Source organism: Mercurialis annua, linkage group LG3 (genome assembly GCF_937616625.2).
Source record: "Mercurialis annua linkage group LG3, ddMerAnnu1.2, whole genome shotgun sequence".
NCBI classification, from domain to species: domain Eukaryota; kingdom Viridiplantae; phylum Streptophyta; class Magnoliopsida; order Malpighiales; family Euphorbiaceae; genus Mercurialis; species Mercurialis annua.
Genome location: NC_065572.1, coordinates 41,272,816 through 41,293,490, shown reverse-complemented (window position 1 = coordinate 41,293,490; position 20,675 = coordinate 41,272,816).

Below are 20,675 nucleotides of genomic sequence, written 5' to 3'. Positions count from 1 at the left end.
CAATACATTTTAGCATGCATCTCATACATATTAAAGCTAAAATTAATCATGCAATCACACATGTATGATCATGGACTTCCTAGGTCTCATTCTTTAGCCACAAAAGAATGAGCAAACTATTACATATCTCGGAAATGATTCTCTAATCATTCACTATGTAATATCTGCTTTCTTTAGGTATAGAGGAATCGTCCTAGAACCTCCGAAAGCCTCAACCGATCGCTGTTCCTCGAAAAAAAAATTTATTTTTATTTTACGTTTTTTTTTTTTTTTTTTTTTTTCGAGTCGGAAACTTTTTCCCCGGTTGTAAAACCCCTTTTTCAGCATTTCGGTTTTTACGGAAAATTTTTTTTTTTTCTTTCGGGCCGAAAACTTTTTCCCGGGTGTAAAACCCGTTTTTCAGCATTTCGGTTTTTACGGAAATTTTTTTTTTCTTTCGGGCCGAAAACTTTTTCCCGGGTGTAAAACCCGTTTTTCAGCATTTTTGTTTTTTATGAAAAAAATATTATTTTTTTTTCCGGTTTTTTTTTATGAAAAAAAAATATTATTTTTTTTTTCGGAAATTTTTTTTTTTCGGGTTTCGCTTTTTCCGCATATTCCGTTGATGACAACATAATGCACAAGCGAATCACGTATTGTGTTAAATGATCACATTAGAAAAATTCCCAGGATAGATTGGAGGGTCACGAGCGGACCACTTAAGTACCAATCTCCTAGACAGAATTTATTCAAATGTAATTAATATCACAATAGCGTTTGTTCATCTTGGAAAAAAAAATCCCTCGGAATTATAAATTACATGCCCAATAATAATTCCTAAGTCCATGATTATTTATACATTTCAATCGTAAAGCGTTAATACTCGATGATACGGTGGCTCTGATACCACTGTTGGCGCAGCGGGAGGCGCGGGTCCAAATCGTATATTTCAATTCAAAATCGAAATTCCAACAATCCGGATCCTAAAGTTGATCATATCAACAACAAATGGATCGTCGTATCATTTATTAATTAAAGCACGCATCTAGGAATCGTAAGAAGAATACCTATGTCGATTCTCCAACGATTCTTGTAGTCCCGAAAGTACGGCGACCTCAAGCTCGTCCACACGAGTATGCGTCCGATTGAATCCTCGCCTTGAAGTAATCCTGCAAGAGTTCCTCTTGCCGAGCAGCCCTAAGCTCAAACTCTCGCCGCGATCACTACCTTGCTCGGATGTATGAAAACGTCGCCAAGTTTTTCCCGTGATTGATGAATACTTGAACTTCTTCAAGTGCTTTCTCTCTCTACAACTTTGTAGTGAGATGTGTGTTGTGTGTTTTTGAAATGAGCAAGGACATGCTCTATTTATAGGCTAGAGCATGCCTTAAGAATGCAATACCTTGCATGCTAGGTGTCACACACCAAGCAAAGGTGTTGCCACCACATGACACCTTTCATGTGGTGACATCACATAGGTGACATCATATAGGTGATGTCATCATATGACATCACATATAAGCTTATTTCCTTATCTCATTACTTCACCATGACATCATCATTCCATTAACTTATGATTAGTGCTTTAAGTATCATTAATTACACTAATTAATTACTTAAGCCTTCTAATCATAAAACTTGGTTAAAATATAATTAGGTTCCTACTAATTTATAACTCTTATAAATTAGTCCCTAATTAACTTGGACATAGTACAATTAGGTTCCTACTAATTTATAACTCTTACAAATTAGTCCTTAATTTGTACTTGTTTTTCATCTTAGATTAATTTCCGAGATATGCTAGTATCTATATGAAATCGATCTTTTGTAAACTCAATCGGTTGCACACTCTATTGTGTGTGACTAAATAGGTTCACATCTATATGGCAACGAGAGTCATAAGAAACGCCTTTCTTATATTAAATAATTAAATCCCATTTAATTATTAATTCTCGTAGATCGAGAGTGACGTCTAGCAACATATCACGACCCCCAAATAGAGATGAATGTTTCGATGCATTCTTTATGAACCATTGTTCATAATACCGTACACTCAAAATTCCCTTCATCTAAGATTCCAATCTCGACTAGTGTCACGGTTAAGTCAAACACTGTTTGTCTTGATCATATGACCTCATCTCTTAGTTCTAATTCTTGATAAATATGACTTCCACTAGAAACAACTTTCTATGTAAGTCATATACACCTGCGCAGGTTTTATCATCCATCAAGAACAATTTGAGATATCATAGAATCTTGTCTCCGTTCATCCAGAGTGATGAATCCTTTCTAGGTTAAACCCCTATCTCCATATACAACTAACTAGAGCCAACACATCCCGCGGCTCTAGCTCATGAAAGATCTAGAGTTAAGGAGTATCAAACTCTAATCACCTATATACAAGATAGTGTCACCGCAAGTCAAAGGACATATGTACAATTATGAACTAGATGACATTAAATTGACTTTGATGAATTACTATGTATAAGTCATCTATCGTCACTTGTTCGACTCACTCAACAACTTGAGTGTCCACATGTTTATTCTGATCCCCATCAAGTAGTATGAGACTCACTACTTCCTATAATTAGTAACTCTTTACTAATCATGATAATAAACAGAGGTGACGATCTTTCCGGGATAATGCGATGCCCTTATTCGTAGGACCCGTTCGATCGTGAACGATAATTTAGATCACTTGTATAATAGAATTTGTCACTCATATTCTTACTACCTTAAGAATAGATTCTATCACAATGTGATAAGGACAATATGTATTAAATAAACACTTAGTTGATGAGACACTTAGTTCAAATAAAAACATATATATCATTGCCAATGGGATTTGTTTATACAAGAATAAATACGAAATGGCCCTAGGGCACAAACTACTAACATAAAAATCTAAAAATGTGAAACATTGGATTTGTTTTGTAACGTTTGGATTTGTTTTGCTTCAATCGCTAAAACTGTGAAATGTTTGGATTTGTTTCGTAACGTTTGTAAACGATTGGCATAAATTGCTAAAAAGGTAAAACGTTTGGATTTGTTTCGTAGCTTTTTAAACGTTTGGTTTAAATTGCTTAAAAGGAGAAACGTTTGGATTTGTTTCGAAACATTTTGTAAAGGTTTGTCTTAAATCGATAAAAATGTGAAACGATTGGATTTGTTTCGTAACATTTGTAAACGTTTGGCTTAAATCTCTAAAAAGGTGAAATGTTTATATTTGTTTCCTAATTCGCTAAAAAGCAGAAACGTTTGGATTTGTTTCGTAACGTTTTGAAACGTTTGGCTTAAATCACTAAAAAGGTGAAACGCTTGGATTTTCTTCGTAACGTTTGTAAACGTTTGGCTAAAATAGATATAAAGGGGAAACGTTTGGATTTGTTTCGTAACATTTGTAAATGTTTGGCTTAAATCGCTAAAAAGGTGAATCTTTTGGATTTGTTTCCTAACGTTTGTAAATGTTTGGCTTAAATCGCTAAAAAGGTAAAACTTTTGGTTTTGTTTTGTTACGTTTGTAAACATTTGGCTTAAATCACTAAAAAGGTGAAACTTTTGAATTTGTTTCGTAAGGTTTGTAAACGTTTGTTTTATATCGCTAAAGAGGTGAATTGCTTGGATTTGTTTCGTAACGTTGTAAACATTTGGCTTAAAATGCTACAAAGGGTTTCTTAACATTTTAAACGTTTTGATTAGTTTCGTAACGTTTGTAAATGCTTGGCTTAAATTATTGAAAAGGTGAAACATTTGGATTTGTTTTGTAACCTTTGTAAACGTTCGGTTTAAATTGCTAAAAAGGTGAAACGGTTGGATTTGTTTCAACGTTTTAAACGTTTTGATTTGTTTCGAAACGTTTGGATCTTTTTTATAACGTCTGTAAATGTTTGGCTTCAATCACTAAAATGGTGAAACGTTTGGATTTGTTTCGTAACGTTTGTAAACGTTTAGCTTAAAGCACTAAAAAGGTTAAACGTTTGGATTTGTTTCGTAACATTTACAATCGTTTGGTTTTGTTTCGTAGCGTTTATAAACGTTTGGCATAAATCGCTAAAATGGGGAAACGTTTGGTGTTGTTTTGTAACTTTAGTAAACGTTTGGATTCGTTTCGTAACGTTTTGAAAGTTTGGTTTTAACGTTTGTAAACGTTTGGCTTAAATCGCTAAAAAGGTGAAACGCTTGGCTTAAATAGATAAAAAGGTGAAACGTTCGGATTTGTTTCATAACGTTTATTAACGTTTGGCTTAAATTGTTGAAAGGTGAAACACTTGGTTTTGTTTCGTAACGTTTGTAAATGTTTGGCTTAAATTATTAAATATGAGAAACGTTTGGATTTGTTACCCAACGTTTGTAAATGTTTGGCTTAAATCGCTAAAAGGTGAAACGTTTTGATTTGTTTCGTAAAGTTTGTATACATTTGTCTTAAATCGCTAAAAAGGTGAAACGTTTGGATTTGTTTCGTAACGTTTGTAAAAGTTTGGCTTAAATCGCTAAAAAGGTGAAATGTTTGGATTTGTTCGTAACGTTTGTAAACGTTTGGCATAAATCGCTAAAAAGGTGAAATGTTTGAATTTGTTTTCTAACGTTTTAAACGTTTGGCTTACATCGCTAAAATGAGGAAACATTTGGATTTGTTTCTTAACGTTTGTAAACGTTTGGCTTAAATCGCTAAAAATGTGAAACGTTTGGATTTGTTTCGTAACGTTAGTAAACGTTTGGCTTAAATTGCTAAAAAGGTGAAACTCTTGGTTTTGATTCGTAAATTTTGTAAACGTTTGACTTAAATTGTTAAAAAGGTGAAACGGTTGGATTTGTTTCAACGTTTTAAACGTTTTTATTTGTTTCGAAACGTTTGGATCTTTTTTATAACGTCTGTAAATGTTTGGCTTCAATCACTAAAATGGTGAAACGTTTGGATTTGTTTCGTAACGTTTGTAAACGTTTGGCTTAAAGCACTAAAAAGGTTAAACGTTTGGATTTGTTTCGTAACATTTACAATCGTTTGGTTTTGTCTCGTAGCGTTTATAAACGTTTGGCTTAAATCGCTAAAATGGGGAAACGTTTGGTGTTGTTTTGTAACTTTTGTAAACGTTTGGATTCGTTTCGTAACGTTTTGAAAGTTTGGTTTTAACGTTTGTAAACGTTTGGCTTAAATCGCTAAAAAGGTGAAACATTTGGATTAAATCGATAAAAAGGCGAAACGTTCGGATTTGTTTCATAACGTTTATTAACGTTTGGCTTAAATTGCTGAAAAGGTGAAACACTTGGTTTTGTTTCGTAACGTTTGTAAATGTTTGGCTTAAATTATTAAATATGAGAAACGTTTGGATTTGTTACCCAACGTTTGTAAATGTTTGGCTTAAATCGCTAAAAGGTGAAACGTTTTGATTTGTTTCATAAAGTTTGTATACATTTGGCTTAAATCGCTAAAAAGGTGAAACGTTTGGATTTGTTTCGTAACGTTTGTAAAAGTTTGGCTTAAATCACTAAAAAGGTGAAATGTTTGGATTTGTTCGTAACGTTTGTAAACGTTTGGCATAAATCGCTAAAAAGGTGAAATGTTTGGATTTGTTTTGTAACGTTTTAAACGTTTGGCTTAAATCACTAAAATGAGGAAACATTTGGATTTGTTTCTTAACGTTTGTAAACGTTTGGCTTAAATCGCTAAAAATATGAAACGTTTGGATTTGTTTCGTAACGTTGTAAACGTTTGGCTTAAATTGCAAAAAAGGTGATACTCTTGGTTTTGATTCGTAAATTTTGTAAACGTTTGGCTTAAATTTTTAAATATGAGAAACGTTTGAATTTGTTTCGAAACGTTTGTAAAGGTTTGGTTTAAATCGCTAAAAATGTGAAATGTTTGGATTTGTTTCGTAACGTTTTTGTAAACGTTTGGCTTTCATCGCTAAAAAGGGGAATCGTTTGGATTTGCTTCGTAACGTTTGGAAACGTTCGGTTTAAATCGCTAAAAAGGTGAAACGTTTGAATTTGTTTCGTAACATGTGTAAACGTTAGGCTTAAATCGCTAAAAAGGTTAAACGTTTGGATTTGTTTCGTAACGTTTGCAAACGTTTGTCTTAAATCAATAAAAAGGTGAAACGTTTGGATTTATTTCGTAACGTTTGTAAACGTTTGGCTTATATTGCAAAAAAGGTGAAACGTTTAGATTGATTTCGTAGCGTTTGTAAACATTTGGCTTAAATCGCTAAAAAGGGGAAACCTTTGGATTTTTTTCGTAACGATTGTAAACGTTTGGCTTAAATCGCTAAAAAGGTGAAACGTTTGGATTTGTTTTGTATTATTTCTAAAAGTTTGGCTTAAATCGCTAAAAAGGTTAAACGTTTGGATTTGTTTCGTAACATCTTAAACGTTTGGTTTAAATAGCTAAAAAGGTGAAACTTTTGGATTTGTTTCGTAACGTTTGTAAATGTTTGGCTTAAATCGCTAATAAGGGGAAACGTTTGGTTTTGTTTTGTTACGTTTGTAAACGTTTGGCTTAAATCACTAAAAAGGTGAAACGTTTGAATTTGTTTCGTAACGTTTGTAAACGTTTGTTTTATATCGCTAAAGAGGTGAAACGTTTGGATTTGTTTCGTAACGTTTGTAAACATTTGGCTTAAAATGCTAAAAAGGGTTTCTTAACATTTTAAATGTTTTGATTAGTTTCTTAACGTTTGTAAATGTTTGACTTAAATTACTGAAAAGGTGAAACATTTGGATTTGTTTTGTAACCTTTGTAAACGTTCGGCTTAAATTGCTAAAAAGGTGAAACAGTTAGATTTGTTTCGTAATGTTTTAAACGTTTTGATTTGTTTCGAAACGTTTGTATATTTTTCATAACGTTTGTAAATGTTTGGCTTCAGTCACTAAAATGGTGAAACGTTTGGATTTGTTTCGTAACGTTTGTAAACGTTTGTCTTAAATCACTAAAAATGTGAAACGTTTGGATTTGTTTCGTAACGTTTACCATCGTTTGGTTTAGTTTCGTAACGTTTAAAAATGTTTGGCTTAAATCGCTAAAATGTGGAAACGTTTGGTGTTGTTTTATAACTTTTGTAAACGTTTGGATTCGTTTCCTAACGTTTTGAAAGTTTGGTTTTAACGTTCGTAAACGTTTTGCTTAAAATCGCTAAAAAGGTGAAACGTTTGGCTTAAATCGATGAAAAGGTGAAACGTTTGGATTTGTTTCGTGCCGATTATAAACGTTTGGCTTATAGTGCTAAAAAGGGGAAACGTTTAGATTGATTTCGTAGCGTTTGTAAACGTTTGGCTTAAATTGCTAAAAAGGGAAAACGTTTGGATTTGTTTCGTACCGATTGTAAACGTTTGGCTTAAATCGCTAAAAAGGTGAAACATTTGGATTTGTTTTGTATCGTTTCCAAAAGTTTGGCTTAAATCGGTAAAAAGGTAAAACGTTTGGATTTGTTTCGTAACATTTTAAACGTTTGGTTTTTTTTCGTAACGTTTTTTGAGGTTTGGCTTAAATCGCTAAAAGGTGAAACGTTTGGATTTGTTTCGTAACGTTTGTAAACGTTTGGCTTAAATCGCTAAAAAGGGGAAACGTTTGGATTTGTTTCGTAACGTTTGTTAACGTTTGGCTTAAATTGCTGAAAAGGTGAAACACTTGGTTTTGTTTCGTATCGTTTGTAAACGTTTGGCTTAAATTATTAAATATGAGAAACGTTTAGATTTGTTTCCCAACATTTGTAAACGTTTGGCTTAAGTCGCTAAAAGGTGAAACGTTTTGATTTGTTTCGTAAAGTTTGTATACATTTGTCCTAAATCGCTAAAAAGGTGAAACGTTTGGATTTGTTTCGTAACGTTTGTAAACGTTTAGTTTAAATTGCTAAAAAGGTGAAACGTTTGGTTTTGTTTTGTAACCTTTGTAAACGTTCGGCTTAAATTGCTAAAAAGGTGAAACGGTTGGATTTGTTTCGTAACGTTTTAAACGTTTTGATTTGTTTCGAAACGTTTTGATTTTTTTCATAACGTTTGTAAATGTTTGGCTTCAATCACTAAAATGGTGAAACGTTTGGATTTGTTTCGTAACGTTTGTAAATGTTTGGCTTAAATCACTAAATATGTGAAACGTTTGGATTTATTTCGTAACTTTTACCATCGTTTGGTTTTGTTTCGTAACGTTTATAAACGTTTGGCTTAAATCGCTAAAACGGGGAAACGTTTTTTGTTATTTTGTATTTTTTATAAATGTTTGGATTCGTTTCGTAACGTTTGGATTTTTTTCATAACATTTGTAAATGTTTGGCTTCAATCACTAAAATGGGGAAACGTTTGAATTTGTTTCGTAACGTTTGTAAACGTTTGGCTTAAATCACTAAAAATATGAAACGTTTAGATTTGTTTCGTAACGTTTACCATCGTTTGGTTTTGTTTCGTAACTATTCTAAACGTTTGGCTTAAATCGCTAAAATGGGGAAACGTTTGGTGTTGTTTTGTAACTTTTGTAAACGTTTGGATTCGTTTCATAACATTTTGAAAGTTTGGTTTTAATGTTTGTAAACGTTTGCCTTCAATCGCTAAAAAGGTGAAACGTCTGGCTTAAATCGATAAAAAGGTGAAACGTTTGAATTTGTTTCGTAAAGTTTGTCTTAAATTGCTGAATAGCTGAAACACTTGGTTTTGTTTCGTAACGTTTGTAAACGTTTGGCTTAAATTATTAAATATGAGAAACGTTTGGATTTGTTTCCCAACGTTTGTAAATGTTTGGCTTAAATCGCTAAAAGGTGAAACGTTTGGATTTGTTTTGTAATTTTTGTAAACGTTTGGCTTAAATCGCTAAAAATGGGAAACGTTTGGATTTGTTCGTAACGTTTGTAAACGTTTGGCATAAATCGCTAAAAAGGTGAAATGTTTGGATTTGTTTTGTAACATTTTAAACGTTGGCTTAAATCGCTAAAATTGGGAAACATTTGGATTGATTCCGTAGCGTTTGCAAACGTTTGGCTTAATTCGCTAAAAAGGTGAAACGTTTGGATTTCTTTCGTACCGTTTGTAAACGTTTGTCTTAAATCGCTAAAAATGTGAAACATTTGGATTTGTTTCGTAACGTTTGTAAACGTTTGGCTGAAATTGCTAAAAAGGTGAAACTCTTGGTTTTGTTTCGTAAATTTTCCAAACGTTTGTCTTAATTTGTTAAATATGAGAAACATTTGAATTTGTTTCGTAACGTTTGTAAAGGTTTGGTTTCAATCGCTAAAAAAGTGAAACGTTTGGATTTGTTTCGTAACGTTTGTAAACATTTGGCTTTCATCGCTAAAAAGGGGAAGCGTTTGGATTTGTTTCGTAACGTTTGGAAACGTTCGGCTTAAATCGCTAAAAAGGTGAAACATGTGAATTAGTTTCATAACGTGTGTAAACGTTCGGCTTAAATCGCCAAAAAGGTTAAATGTTTGGATTTGTTTCGTAACGTTTGCAAACGTTTGTCTTAAATCGCTAAAAAGGTGAAACGTTTGGATTTATTTCGTAACGTTTGTAAACGCTTGGCTTATATTGCTAAAAAGGTAAAACGTTTAGATTGATTTCGTAGCGTTTGTAAACGTTTTTCCCGTGATTGATGACTACTTGAACTCCTTCAAGTGCTTTCTCTCTCTACAACTTTGTAGTGAGATGTGTGTTGTGTGGTATATTGAAATGAGTAAGGACATGCTCTATTTATAGGCTAGAGCATGTCTTAAGAATGCAACACCTTGCATGCTAGGTGTCACACACCAAGCAAAGGTGTTGCCACCACATGACACCTTTCATGTGGTGACATCACATAGGTGACATCATATAGGTGATGTCATCATATGATATCACATATATGACAGAAGCTTATCTCATTACATCATCACCATGACATCATCATTCCATTAGCTTATGATTAATGATTTAAGTATCATTAATTACACTAATTAATTACTTAAGCCTTTTAATCATAATTTGGTTAAAATAAAATTAGGTTCCTACTAATTGATAACTTTTATAAATTAGTCCCTAATTAACTTGGACATAGTACAATTAGGTTCATACTAATTTATAACTCATACATATTAGTCCCTAATTTGTACTTGTTTTTCATCTTAGATTAATTTCCGAGATATGCTAGTATCCATATGAAATTGATATTTCGTAAACTCAATCGGTTGCACACTCTATTGTGTGTGACTAACTAGGTTCACATATATATGTCAACGAGAGACATAAAAAACGCCTTTATTATATTAAATAATTAAATCCCATTTAATTATTAATTCTCGTAGATCGAGAGTGACGTCTAGCAACATATCACGACCCCAAATAGAGATGAATGTTTCGATGCATTCTTTTTGAACCAATGTTCATAATTACCGTACACTCAAAATTCCCTTCATCTAAGATTCCAATCTTGACTAGTTTCACGGTTATGTCAAACACTGTATGTCTTGATTATATGACCTCATCTCTCAGTTCTAATTCTTGATAAATATGACTTCCACTAGAAACAACTTTCTATGTAAGTCATATACACCTGCGCAGGTTTTATCATCCATCAAGAACAATTTGAGATAGCATAGAATCTTGTCTCCGTTCATCCAGAGTGATGAATCCTTTCTAGGTTAAACCCCTATCTCCATATACAACTAACTAGAGCCAACACATCCCGCGGCCCTAGCTCATGAAAGATCTAGGGTTAAGGAGTATCAAACTCTAATCACCTATATACAAGATAGTGTCACCGCAAGTCAAAGGACATATGTACAATTATGAACTAGATGACATTAAATTGACTTTAATGAATTACCATGTATAAGTCATCTAGCGTCACTTGTTCGACTTACTCAACACCTTGAGTGTGCACATGTTTATTCTGATCCCCATCAAGTATTATGAGACTCAATACTTCCTATAATTAGCAACTCTTTACTAATCAGGAGAATAAATAGAGGTGACAATCTTTCCGTGATAATGCGATGACCTTATTCGCAAGATCCCATCAATCGTGAACGGTTATTTAGATCACTTGTATAATAGAATCTGTCACTCATATTATTAACACCTTAAGAATAGATTCTATCACAATGTGATGAGGACAATAGGTAATACATGAACACTTAGTTGATGAGACACTTAGTTCAAATAGAACATATATATCTTTGCCATTGGGATTAATTCTACAAATATACACGATCAAATGGCCCTAGGGCATATACTACTAACATTTGTTTCGTAACATTTTAAACGTTTGGTTTTTTTTCGTAACGTTTTTCGACGTTTGGCTTAAATCGCTAAAAGGTGAAACGTTTGGATTTCTTTCGTAACGTTTGTAAATTTTTGGCTTAAATCGCTAAAATAGTGAAACGTTTGGATTTGTTTCGTAACGTTTGTAAACGTTTGGTTTAAATCGCTATAAATGTGAAACGTTTGGATTTGTTTCCTAACGTTTGTAAACGTTTGGCTTAAATTGCTAAAAAGGTGAAACTCCTGGATTAGTTTGATAACGTTTTTAAACGTTTGGTTTAAATTGCCAAAAAGGTGAAACGCTTGGATTTGTTTCGTAACGTTTGTAAACGATTGGCTTAAATTGCTAAAAATGTAAAAGGCTTGGTTTTTGTTTCGTAATGTTTGTAAATGTTTGGCTTAAATTGCTAAAAATGTGAAACGTTTGGATTTGTTTCGTAACGTTTGGATTTGTTTGGCTTCAATCGCTAAAAATGTAAAATGTTTGGATTTGTTTCATAACGTTTGTAAACGTTTGGCATAAATTGCTAAAAAGGTAAAACGTTTGGATTCGTTTCGTAATTTTTTAAACGTTTGGCTTAAATCGCTAAAATGGGGGAACGTTTGGATTTTTTTTGTAACGTTTGTAAATGTTTGGCTTAAATTTCTTAAAAGGGGAAACGTTTGGATTTGTTTCGCAACATTTTGTAAAGGTTTGGCTTAAATCACTAAAAAGGTGAAACGATTGGATTTGTATCGTAACTTTTGTAAACGTTTGGCGTAAATTGCTAAAAAAGGTGAATAGCTTGGATTTGTTTCGTAACGTTTGGAAATGTTTGGCTTAAATTGCTAAAAAGGTGAAACGTTTGGATTTGTTTCGTAGCGTTTGTAAGAGTTTGGCATAAATCCCTAAAAAGGTGAAACGTTTGGATTTGTTTCCTAACGTTTTAAACGTTTGGTTTCATATCGTAATGTTTGTAAACGTTTGGCTTAAATTCTAAAAAATGATAAACGTCATGTTTTGTTTCGTAATGTTTGTAAACGTTTGGCTTAAATCGCTGAAAAAGGTGAAACATCCTGTTTTGTTTCGTAATGTTTGTAAACACTTGGTTTTGTTTCATAACGTTTGTAAACGTTTGGCTTAAATTGTTAAATATTTGAAACGTTTGGATTTGTTTCATAACGCTTGTAAACGTTTGCCTTAAATCGCTAAAAGGTGAAACATTTGGATTTGTTTCGTAAGGTTTGTAAATGTTTGGCTTAAATCGCTAAAAAGGTGAAACGTCCTGTTTTGTTTCGTAATGTTTGTAAACGTTTGACTTAAATCGTAAAAAAGGTGAAATGTCATGTTTTGTTTCGTAACATTTGTAAACGTTTGGCTTAAATCGCTAAAAAAGGTGAAACGTTTGGATTTGTTTCATAAAGTTTGCAAACGTTGGGCTTAATTCGCTAAAAAGCAGAACCATTTGGATTTGTTTCCTAACGTTTTGAAATGTTTGTCTTAAGTAGCTAAAAAGGTGAAACTCTTGGTTTTTATTCGTAAATTTTGTAAACGTTTGGCTTAAATTGTTAAAAAGGTGAAACGGTTGGATTTGTTTCAACGTATTAAACGTTTTTATTTGTTTCGAAACGTTTGGATCTTTTTTATAACGTCTGTAAATGTTTGGCTTCAATCACTAAAATGGTGAAACGCTTGGATTTGTTTCGTAACGTTTGTAGACGTTTGGCTTAAAGCACTAAAAAGGTTAAACGTTTGGATTTGTTTCGTAACTTTTACAATCGTTTGGTTTTGTCTCGTAGCGTTTATAAACGTTTGGCTTAAATCGCTAAAATGGGGAAACGTTTGGTGTTGTTTTGTAACTTTTGTAAACGTTTGGATTCGTTTCGTAACGTTTTGAAAGTTTGGTTCTAACGTTTGTAAACGTTTGGCTTAAATCGCTAAAAAGGTGAAACATTTGGCTTAAATCGATAAAAAGGTGAAACGTTCGGATTTGTTTCATAACGTTTATTAACGTTTGGCTTAAATTGCTGAAAAGGTGAAACACTTGGTTTTGTTTCGTAACGTTTGTAAATGTTTGGATTAAATTATTAAATATGAGAAACGTTTGGATTTGTTACCCAACGTTTGTAAATGTTTGGCTTAAATCGCTAAAAGGTGAAACATTTTGATTTGTTTCGTAAAGTTTGTATACATTTGGCTTAAATCGCGAAAAAGGTGAAACGTTTGGATTTGTTTCGTAACGTTTGTAAAAGTTTGGCTTAAATCACTAAAAAGGTGGAATGTTTGGATTTGTTCGTAACGTTTGTAAACGTTTGGCATAAATCGCTAAAAAGGTGAAATGTTTGGATTTGTTTTGTAACGTTTTAAACGTTTGGCTTAAATCGCTAAAATGAGGAAACATTTGGATTTGTTTCTTAACGTTTGTAAACGTTTGGCTTAAATCGCTAAAAATATGAAACGTTTGGATTTGTTTCGTAACGTTTGTAAACGTTTGGCTTAAATTGCTAAAAAGGTGAAACTCTTGGTTTTGATTCGTAAATTTTGTAAACGTTTGGCTTAAATTGTTAAATATGAGAAATATTTGAATTTGTTTCGAAACTTTTGTAAAGGTTTGGTTTCAATCGCTAAAAATGTGAAATGTTTAGATTTGTTTCGTAACGTTTTTGTAAACGTTTGGCTTTCATCGCTAAAAAGGGGAATCGTTTGGATTTGCTTCGTACCGTTTGGAAACGTTCGGTTTAAATCGCTAAAAAGGTGAAACGTTTGAATTTGTTTCGTAACATGTGTAAACGATCGGCTTAAATCGCTAAAAAGGTTAAACGTTTGGATTTGTTTCGTAATGTTTGCAAACGTTTGTCTTAAATCGCTAAAAAGGTGAAACGTTTGGATTTATTTCGTAACGTTTGTAAACGTTTGGCTTATATTGCAAAAAAGGTGAAACGTTTAGATTGATTTCGTAGCGTTTGTAAACATTTGGCTTAAATCGCTAAAAAGGGGAAACCTTTGGATTTTTTTCGTACCGATTGTAAACGTTTGGCTTAAATCTCTAAAAAGGTGAAACGTTTGGATTTGTTTTGTATTATTTCTAAAAGTTTGGCTTAAATCGCTAAAAAGGTTAAACGTTTGGATTTGTTTCGTAACATCTTAAACGTTTGGTTTAAATCGCTAAAAAGGTGAAACTTTTGGATTTGTTTCGTAATGTTTGTAAATGTTTGGCTTAAATCGCTAATAAGGGGAATCGTTTGGTTTTATTTTGTTACGTTTGTAAACGTTTGGCTTAAATCACTAAAAAGGTGAAACGTTTGAATTTGTTTCGTAACGTTTGTAAACGTTTATTTTATATCGCTAAAGAGGTGAAACGTTTGGATTTGTTTCGTAACGTTTGTAAACATTTGGCTTAAAATGCTAAAAAGGGTTTCTTAACATTTTAAATGTTTTGATTAGTTTCTTAATGTTTGTAAATGTTTGACTTAAATTACTGAAAAGGTGAAACATTTGGATTTATTTTGTAACCTTTGTAAACGTTCGACTTAAATTGCTAAAAAGGTGAAACAGTTGGATTTGTTTCTTAATGTTTTAAACGTTTTTATTTGTTTCGAAACGTTTGGATTTTTTTCATAACGTTTGTAAATGTTTGGCTTCAGTCACTAAAATGGTGAAACGTTTGGATTTGTTTCGTAACGTTTGTAAACGTTTGTCTTAAATCACTAAAAATGTGAAACGTTTGGATTTGTTTCGTAACGTTTACCATCGTTTGGTTTAGTTTCGTAACGTTTAAAAATGTTTGGCTTAAATCGCTAAAATGTGGAAACGTTTGGTGTTGTTTTATAACTTTTGTAAACGTTTGGATTCGTTTCGCAACGTTTTAAAAGTTTGGTTTTAACGTTCGTAAACGTTTGGCTTAAAATCGCTAAAAAGGGGAAACGTTTGGCTTAAATCGATGAAAAGGTGAAACGTTTGGATTTGTTTCGTGCCGATTATAAACGTTTGGCTTATAGTGCTAAAAAGGGGAAACGTTTAGATTGATTTCGTAGCGTTTGTAAACGTTTGGCTTAAATTGCTAAAAAGGGAAAACGTTTGGATTTGTTTCGTACCGATTGTAAACGTTTGGCTTAAATCGCTAAAAAGGTGAAACATTTGGATTTGTTTTGTATCGTTTCCAAAAGTTTGGCTTAAATCGGTAAAAAGGTAAAACGTTTGGATTTGTTTCGTAACATTTTAAACGTTTGGTTTTTTTTCGTAACGTTTTTTGAGGTTTGGCTTAAATCGCTAAAAGGTGAAACGTTTGGATTTGTTTCGTAACGTTTGTAAACGTTTGGCTTAAATCGCTAAAAAGGTGAAACGTTTGAATTTGTTTCGTAACGTTTGTTAACGTTTGGCTTAAATTGCTGAAAAGGTGAAACACTTGGTTTTGTTTCGTATCGTTTGTAAACGTTTGGCTTAAATTATTAAATATGAGAAACGTTTAGATTTGTTTCCCAACATTTGTAAACGTTTGGCTTAAGTCGCTAAAAGGTGAAACGTTTTGATTTGTTTCGTAAAGTTTGTATACATTCGTCCTAAATCGCTAAAAAGGTGAAACGTTTGGATTTGTTTCGTAATGTTTGTAAACGTTTAGTTTAAATTGCTAAAAAGGTGAAACGTTTGGTTTTGTTTTGTAACCTTTGTAAACGTTCGGCTTAAATTGCTAAAAAGGTGAAACGGTTGGATTTCTTTCGTAACGTTTTAAACGTTTTGATTTGTTTCGAAACGTTTTGATTTTTTTCATAACTTTTGTAAATGTTTGGCTTCAATCACTAAAATGGTGAAACGTTTGGATTTGTTTCGTAACGTTTGTAAATGTTTGACTTAAATCACTAAAAATGTGAAATGTTTCGATTTATTTCGTAACTTTTACCATCGTTTGGTTTTGTTTCGTAACGTTTATAAACATTTGGCTTAAATCGCTAAAACGGGGAAACGTTTTGTGTTGTTTTGTATTTTTTATAAATGTTTGGATTCGTTTCGTAACGTTTGGATTTTTTTCATAACATTTGTAAATGTTTGGCTTCAATCACTAAAATGGTAAAACGTTTGTAAACGTTTGGCTTAAATCACTAAAAATGTGAAACGTTTAGATTTGTTTCGTAACGTTTACCATCGTTTGGTTTTGTTTCGTAACTATTCTAAACGTTTGGCTTAAATCGCTAAAATGGGGAAACATTTGGTGTTGTTTCGTAACTTTTGTAAACGTTTGGGTTCGTTTCATAACATTTTGAAAGTTTGGTTTTAATGTTTGTAAACGTTTGGCTTCAATCGCTAAAAAGGAGAAACGTTTGGCTTAAATCGATAAAAAGGTGAAACGTTTGAATTTGTTTCGTAAAGTTTGGCTTAAATTGCTGAATAGCTGAAACACTTGGTTTTGTTTCGTAACGTTTGTAAACGTTTGGCTTAAATTATTAAATATGAGAAACATTTGGATTTGTTTCCCAACGTTTGTAAATGTTTGGCTTAAATCGCTAAAAGGTGAAATGTTTGGATTTGTTTTGTAATTTTTGTAAACGTTTGGCTTAAATCGCTAAAAGGGGGAAACGTTTGGATTTGTTCGTAACGTTTGTAAACGTTTGGCATAAATCGCTAAAAAGGTGAAATGTTTGGATTTGTTTTGTAACGTTTTAAACGTTGGCTTAAATCGCTAAAATTGGGAAATATTTGGATTGATTCCGTAGCGTTTGCAAACGTTTGGCTTAAATCGCTAAAAAGGTGAAACGTTTGGATTTCTTTCGTACCGTTTGTAAACGTTTGGCTTAAATCGCTAAAAATGTGAAACGTTTGGATTTGTTTCGTAACGTTTGTAAACGTTTGGCTGAAATTGCTAAAAAGGTGAAACTTTTGGTTTTGTTTCGTAAATTTTCCAAACGTTTGTCTTAAATTGTTAAATATGAGAAACATTTGAATTTGTTTCGTAACGTTTGTAAAGGTTTTGTTTCAATCGCTAAAAAAGTGAAACGTTTGGATTTGTTTCGTAACATTTGTAAACATTTGGCTTTCATCGCTAAAAAGGGGAAGCGTTTGGATTTGTTTCGTAACGTTTGGAAACGTTCGGCTTAAATCGCTAAAAAGGTGAAACATGTGAATTAGTTTCGTAATGTGTGTAAACGTTCGGCTTAAATCGCCAAAAAGGTTAAACGTTTGGATTTGTTTCCCAACGTTTGTAAATGTTTGGCTTAAATCGCTAAAAGGTGAAACGTTTGGATTTGTTTTGTAATTTTTGTAAACGTTTGGCTTAAATCGCTAAAAGGGGGAAACGTTTGGATTTGTTCGTAACGTTTGTAAACGTTTGGCATAAATCGCTAAAAAGGTGAAATGTTTGGATTTGTTTTGTAACGTTTTAAACGTTGGCTTAAATCGCTAAAATTGGGAAACATTTGGATTGATTCTGTAGCGTTTGCAAACGTTTGGCTTAAATCGCTAAAAAGGTGAAACGTTTGGATTTCTTTCGTACCGTTTGTAAACGTTTGGCTTAAATCGCTAAAAATGTGAAACGTTTGGATTTGTTTCGTAACGTTTGTAAACGTTTGGCTGAAATTGCTAAAAAGGTGAAACTCTTTGTTTTTTTTCGTAAATTTTCCAAACGTTTGTCTTAAATTGTTAAATATGAGAAACATTTGAATTTGTTTCGTAACGTTTGTAAAGGTTTGGTTTCAATCGCTAAAAAAGTGAAACGTTTGGATTTGTTACGTAACGTTTGTAAACATTTGGCTTTCATCGCTAAAAAGGGGAAGCGTTTGGATTTGTTTCGTAACGTTTGGAAACGTTCGGCTTAAATCGCTAAAAAGGTGAAACATGTGAATTAGTTTCGTAACGTGTGTAAACGTTCGGCTTAAATCGCCAAAAAGGTTAAACGTTTGGATTTGTTTCGTAACGTTTGCAAACGTTTGTCTTAAATCGCTAAAAAGGTGAAACGTTTGGATTTATTTCGTAACGTTTGTAAACGCTTGGCTTATATTGCTAAAAAGGTAAAACGTTTAGATTGATTTCGTAGCGTTTGGAAACGTTTGGCTTAAATCGCTAAAAAGGGGAAACGTTTGGATTTGCTTCGTACCGATTGTAAACGTTTGGCTTAAATCGCTAAAAAGGTGAAACGTTTGGATTTGTTTTGTATCGTTTCTATAAGTTTGGCTTAAATCGCTAAAACGGTGAAACGTCTGTATTTGTTACGTAACATTTTAAACGATTTTTTTTTCGTAGCGTTTTTCGACTTTTGGCTTAAAATGCTAAAAGGTGAAACGTTTGGATTTGTTTCGCAATGTTTGTAAATGTTTGGCTTAAATCGCTATGAAGGTGAAATGTTTGGATTTGTTTCCTAACGTTTGTATACGTTTGGCTTAAATTGCTAAAAAGGTGAAACTCTTGGATTTGTTTGATAACGTTTGTAAACGTTTGGTTTAAATTGCTAAAAAGGTGAAACGCTTGGATTCGTTTCGTAATGTTTGTAAACGTTTGGCTTAAATTGATAAAAATGTGAAACGCTTGGTTTTTGTTTCGTAACGTTTGTTAATTTTGGCTTAAATTGCTAAAAATGTGAAACGTTGGATTTGCTTTGTAACGTTTGGATTTGTTTTGCTTTAATCGCTAAAACTGTGAAATTTTGGATTTGATTCGTAACGTTTGTAAACGATTGGCATAAATTGCTAAAAAGGTAAAATGTTTGGATTTGTTTCGTAACTTTTTAAACGTTTGGTTTAAATTGCTTAAAAGGAGAAACGTTTGGATTTGTTTCGAAACATTTTGTAAAGGTTTGGCTTAAATCGATAAAAATGTGAAACGATTGGATTTGTTTCGTAACGTTTGTAAACGTTTGGCTTAAATCGCTAGAAAGGTGAAATGTTTATATTTGTTTCCTAATTCGCTAAAAAGCAGAAACGTTTGGATTTGTTTCGTAACATTTTGAAACGTTTGGCTTAAATCGCTAAAAAGGTGAAACGCTTGGATTTTCTTCGTAACGTTTGTAAACGTTTGGCTTAAATAGATAAAAAGGGGAAACGTTTGGATTTGTTTCGTAACATTTGTAAACGTTTGGCTTAAATCGCTAAAAAGGTGAATCTTTTGGATTTGTTTCCTAACGTTTGTAAACATTTGGCTTAAATCGCTAAAAAGGTAAAACTTTTGGTTTTGTTTTGTTACGTTTGTAAACGTTTGCCTTAAATCACTAAAAAGGTGAAACTTTTGAATTTGTTTCGTAAGGTTTGTAAACGTTTGTTTTATATCGCTAAAGAGGTCAATTGTTTGGATTTGTTTCATAATGTTGTAAACATTTGGCTTAAAATGCTAAAAAGGGTTTCTTAACATTTTAAACGTTTTGATTAGTTTCGTAACGTTTGTAAACGCTTGGCTTAAATTATTGAAAAGGTGAAACATTTGGATTTGTTTTGTAACCTTTGTAAACGTCCGGTTTAAATTGCTAAAAAGGTGAAACGGTTGGATTTGTTTCAATGTTTTAAACGTTTTGATTTGTTTCGAAACGTTTGGATCTTTTTTATAACGTCTGTAAATGTTTGGCTTCAATCACTAAAATGGTGAAACGTTTAGATTTGTTTCGTAACGTTTGTAAACGTGTGGCGTAAAGCACTAAAAAGGTTAAACGTTTGCATTTGTTTCGTAACATTTACCATCGTTTGGTTTTGTTTCGTAGCGTTTATAAACGTTTGGTTTAAATCGCTTAAATGGGGAAACGTTTGGATTCGTTTCATAACGTTTTGAAAGTTTGGTTTTAATGTTTGTAAACGTTTGGCTTAAATCGCTAAAAAGGTGAATCGTTTGGCTTAAATCGATAAAAAGGTGAAACGTTCGGATTTGTTTCATAACGTTTGGTAACGTTTGGCTTAAATTGCTGAAAAGGTGAAACACTTGGTTTTGTTTCGTAACGTTTGTATATGTTTGGTTTAAATTATTTAATATAAGAAACGTTTGGATTTGTTACCCAACGTTTGTAAATATTTGGCTTAAATCGCTAAAAGGTGAAACGTTTTGATTTGTTTCGTAAAGTTTGTATACATTTGGCTTAAATCGATAAAAAGGTGAAACGTTTGGATTTGTTTCGTAACGTTTGTAAACGTTTGGCTTAAATCGCTAAAAAGGTGAAATGTTTGGATTTGTTCGTAACGTTTGTAAACGTTTGGCATAAAACGCTAAAAAGGTGAAATGTTTGGATTTGTTTTGTAACGTTTTAAACTTTTGGCTTAAATCGCTAAAATGAGGAAACATTTGGATTTGTTTCTTAACGTTTGTAAACGTTTGGCTTCAATCGCTAAAAAGGTGAAACGTTTGGATTTGTTTCGTAGCGTTTGTAAACGTTTGGCTTAAATCGCTAAAAAGGGGAAACGTTTGGATTTCTTTCGTATCGTTTGTAAATATTTGGCTTCAATCGCTAAAAATGTGAAACGTTTAGATTTGTTTCATAACGTTCGTAAACGTTTGGCTTAAATTGCTAAAAAGGTGAAACTCTTGGTTTTGT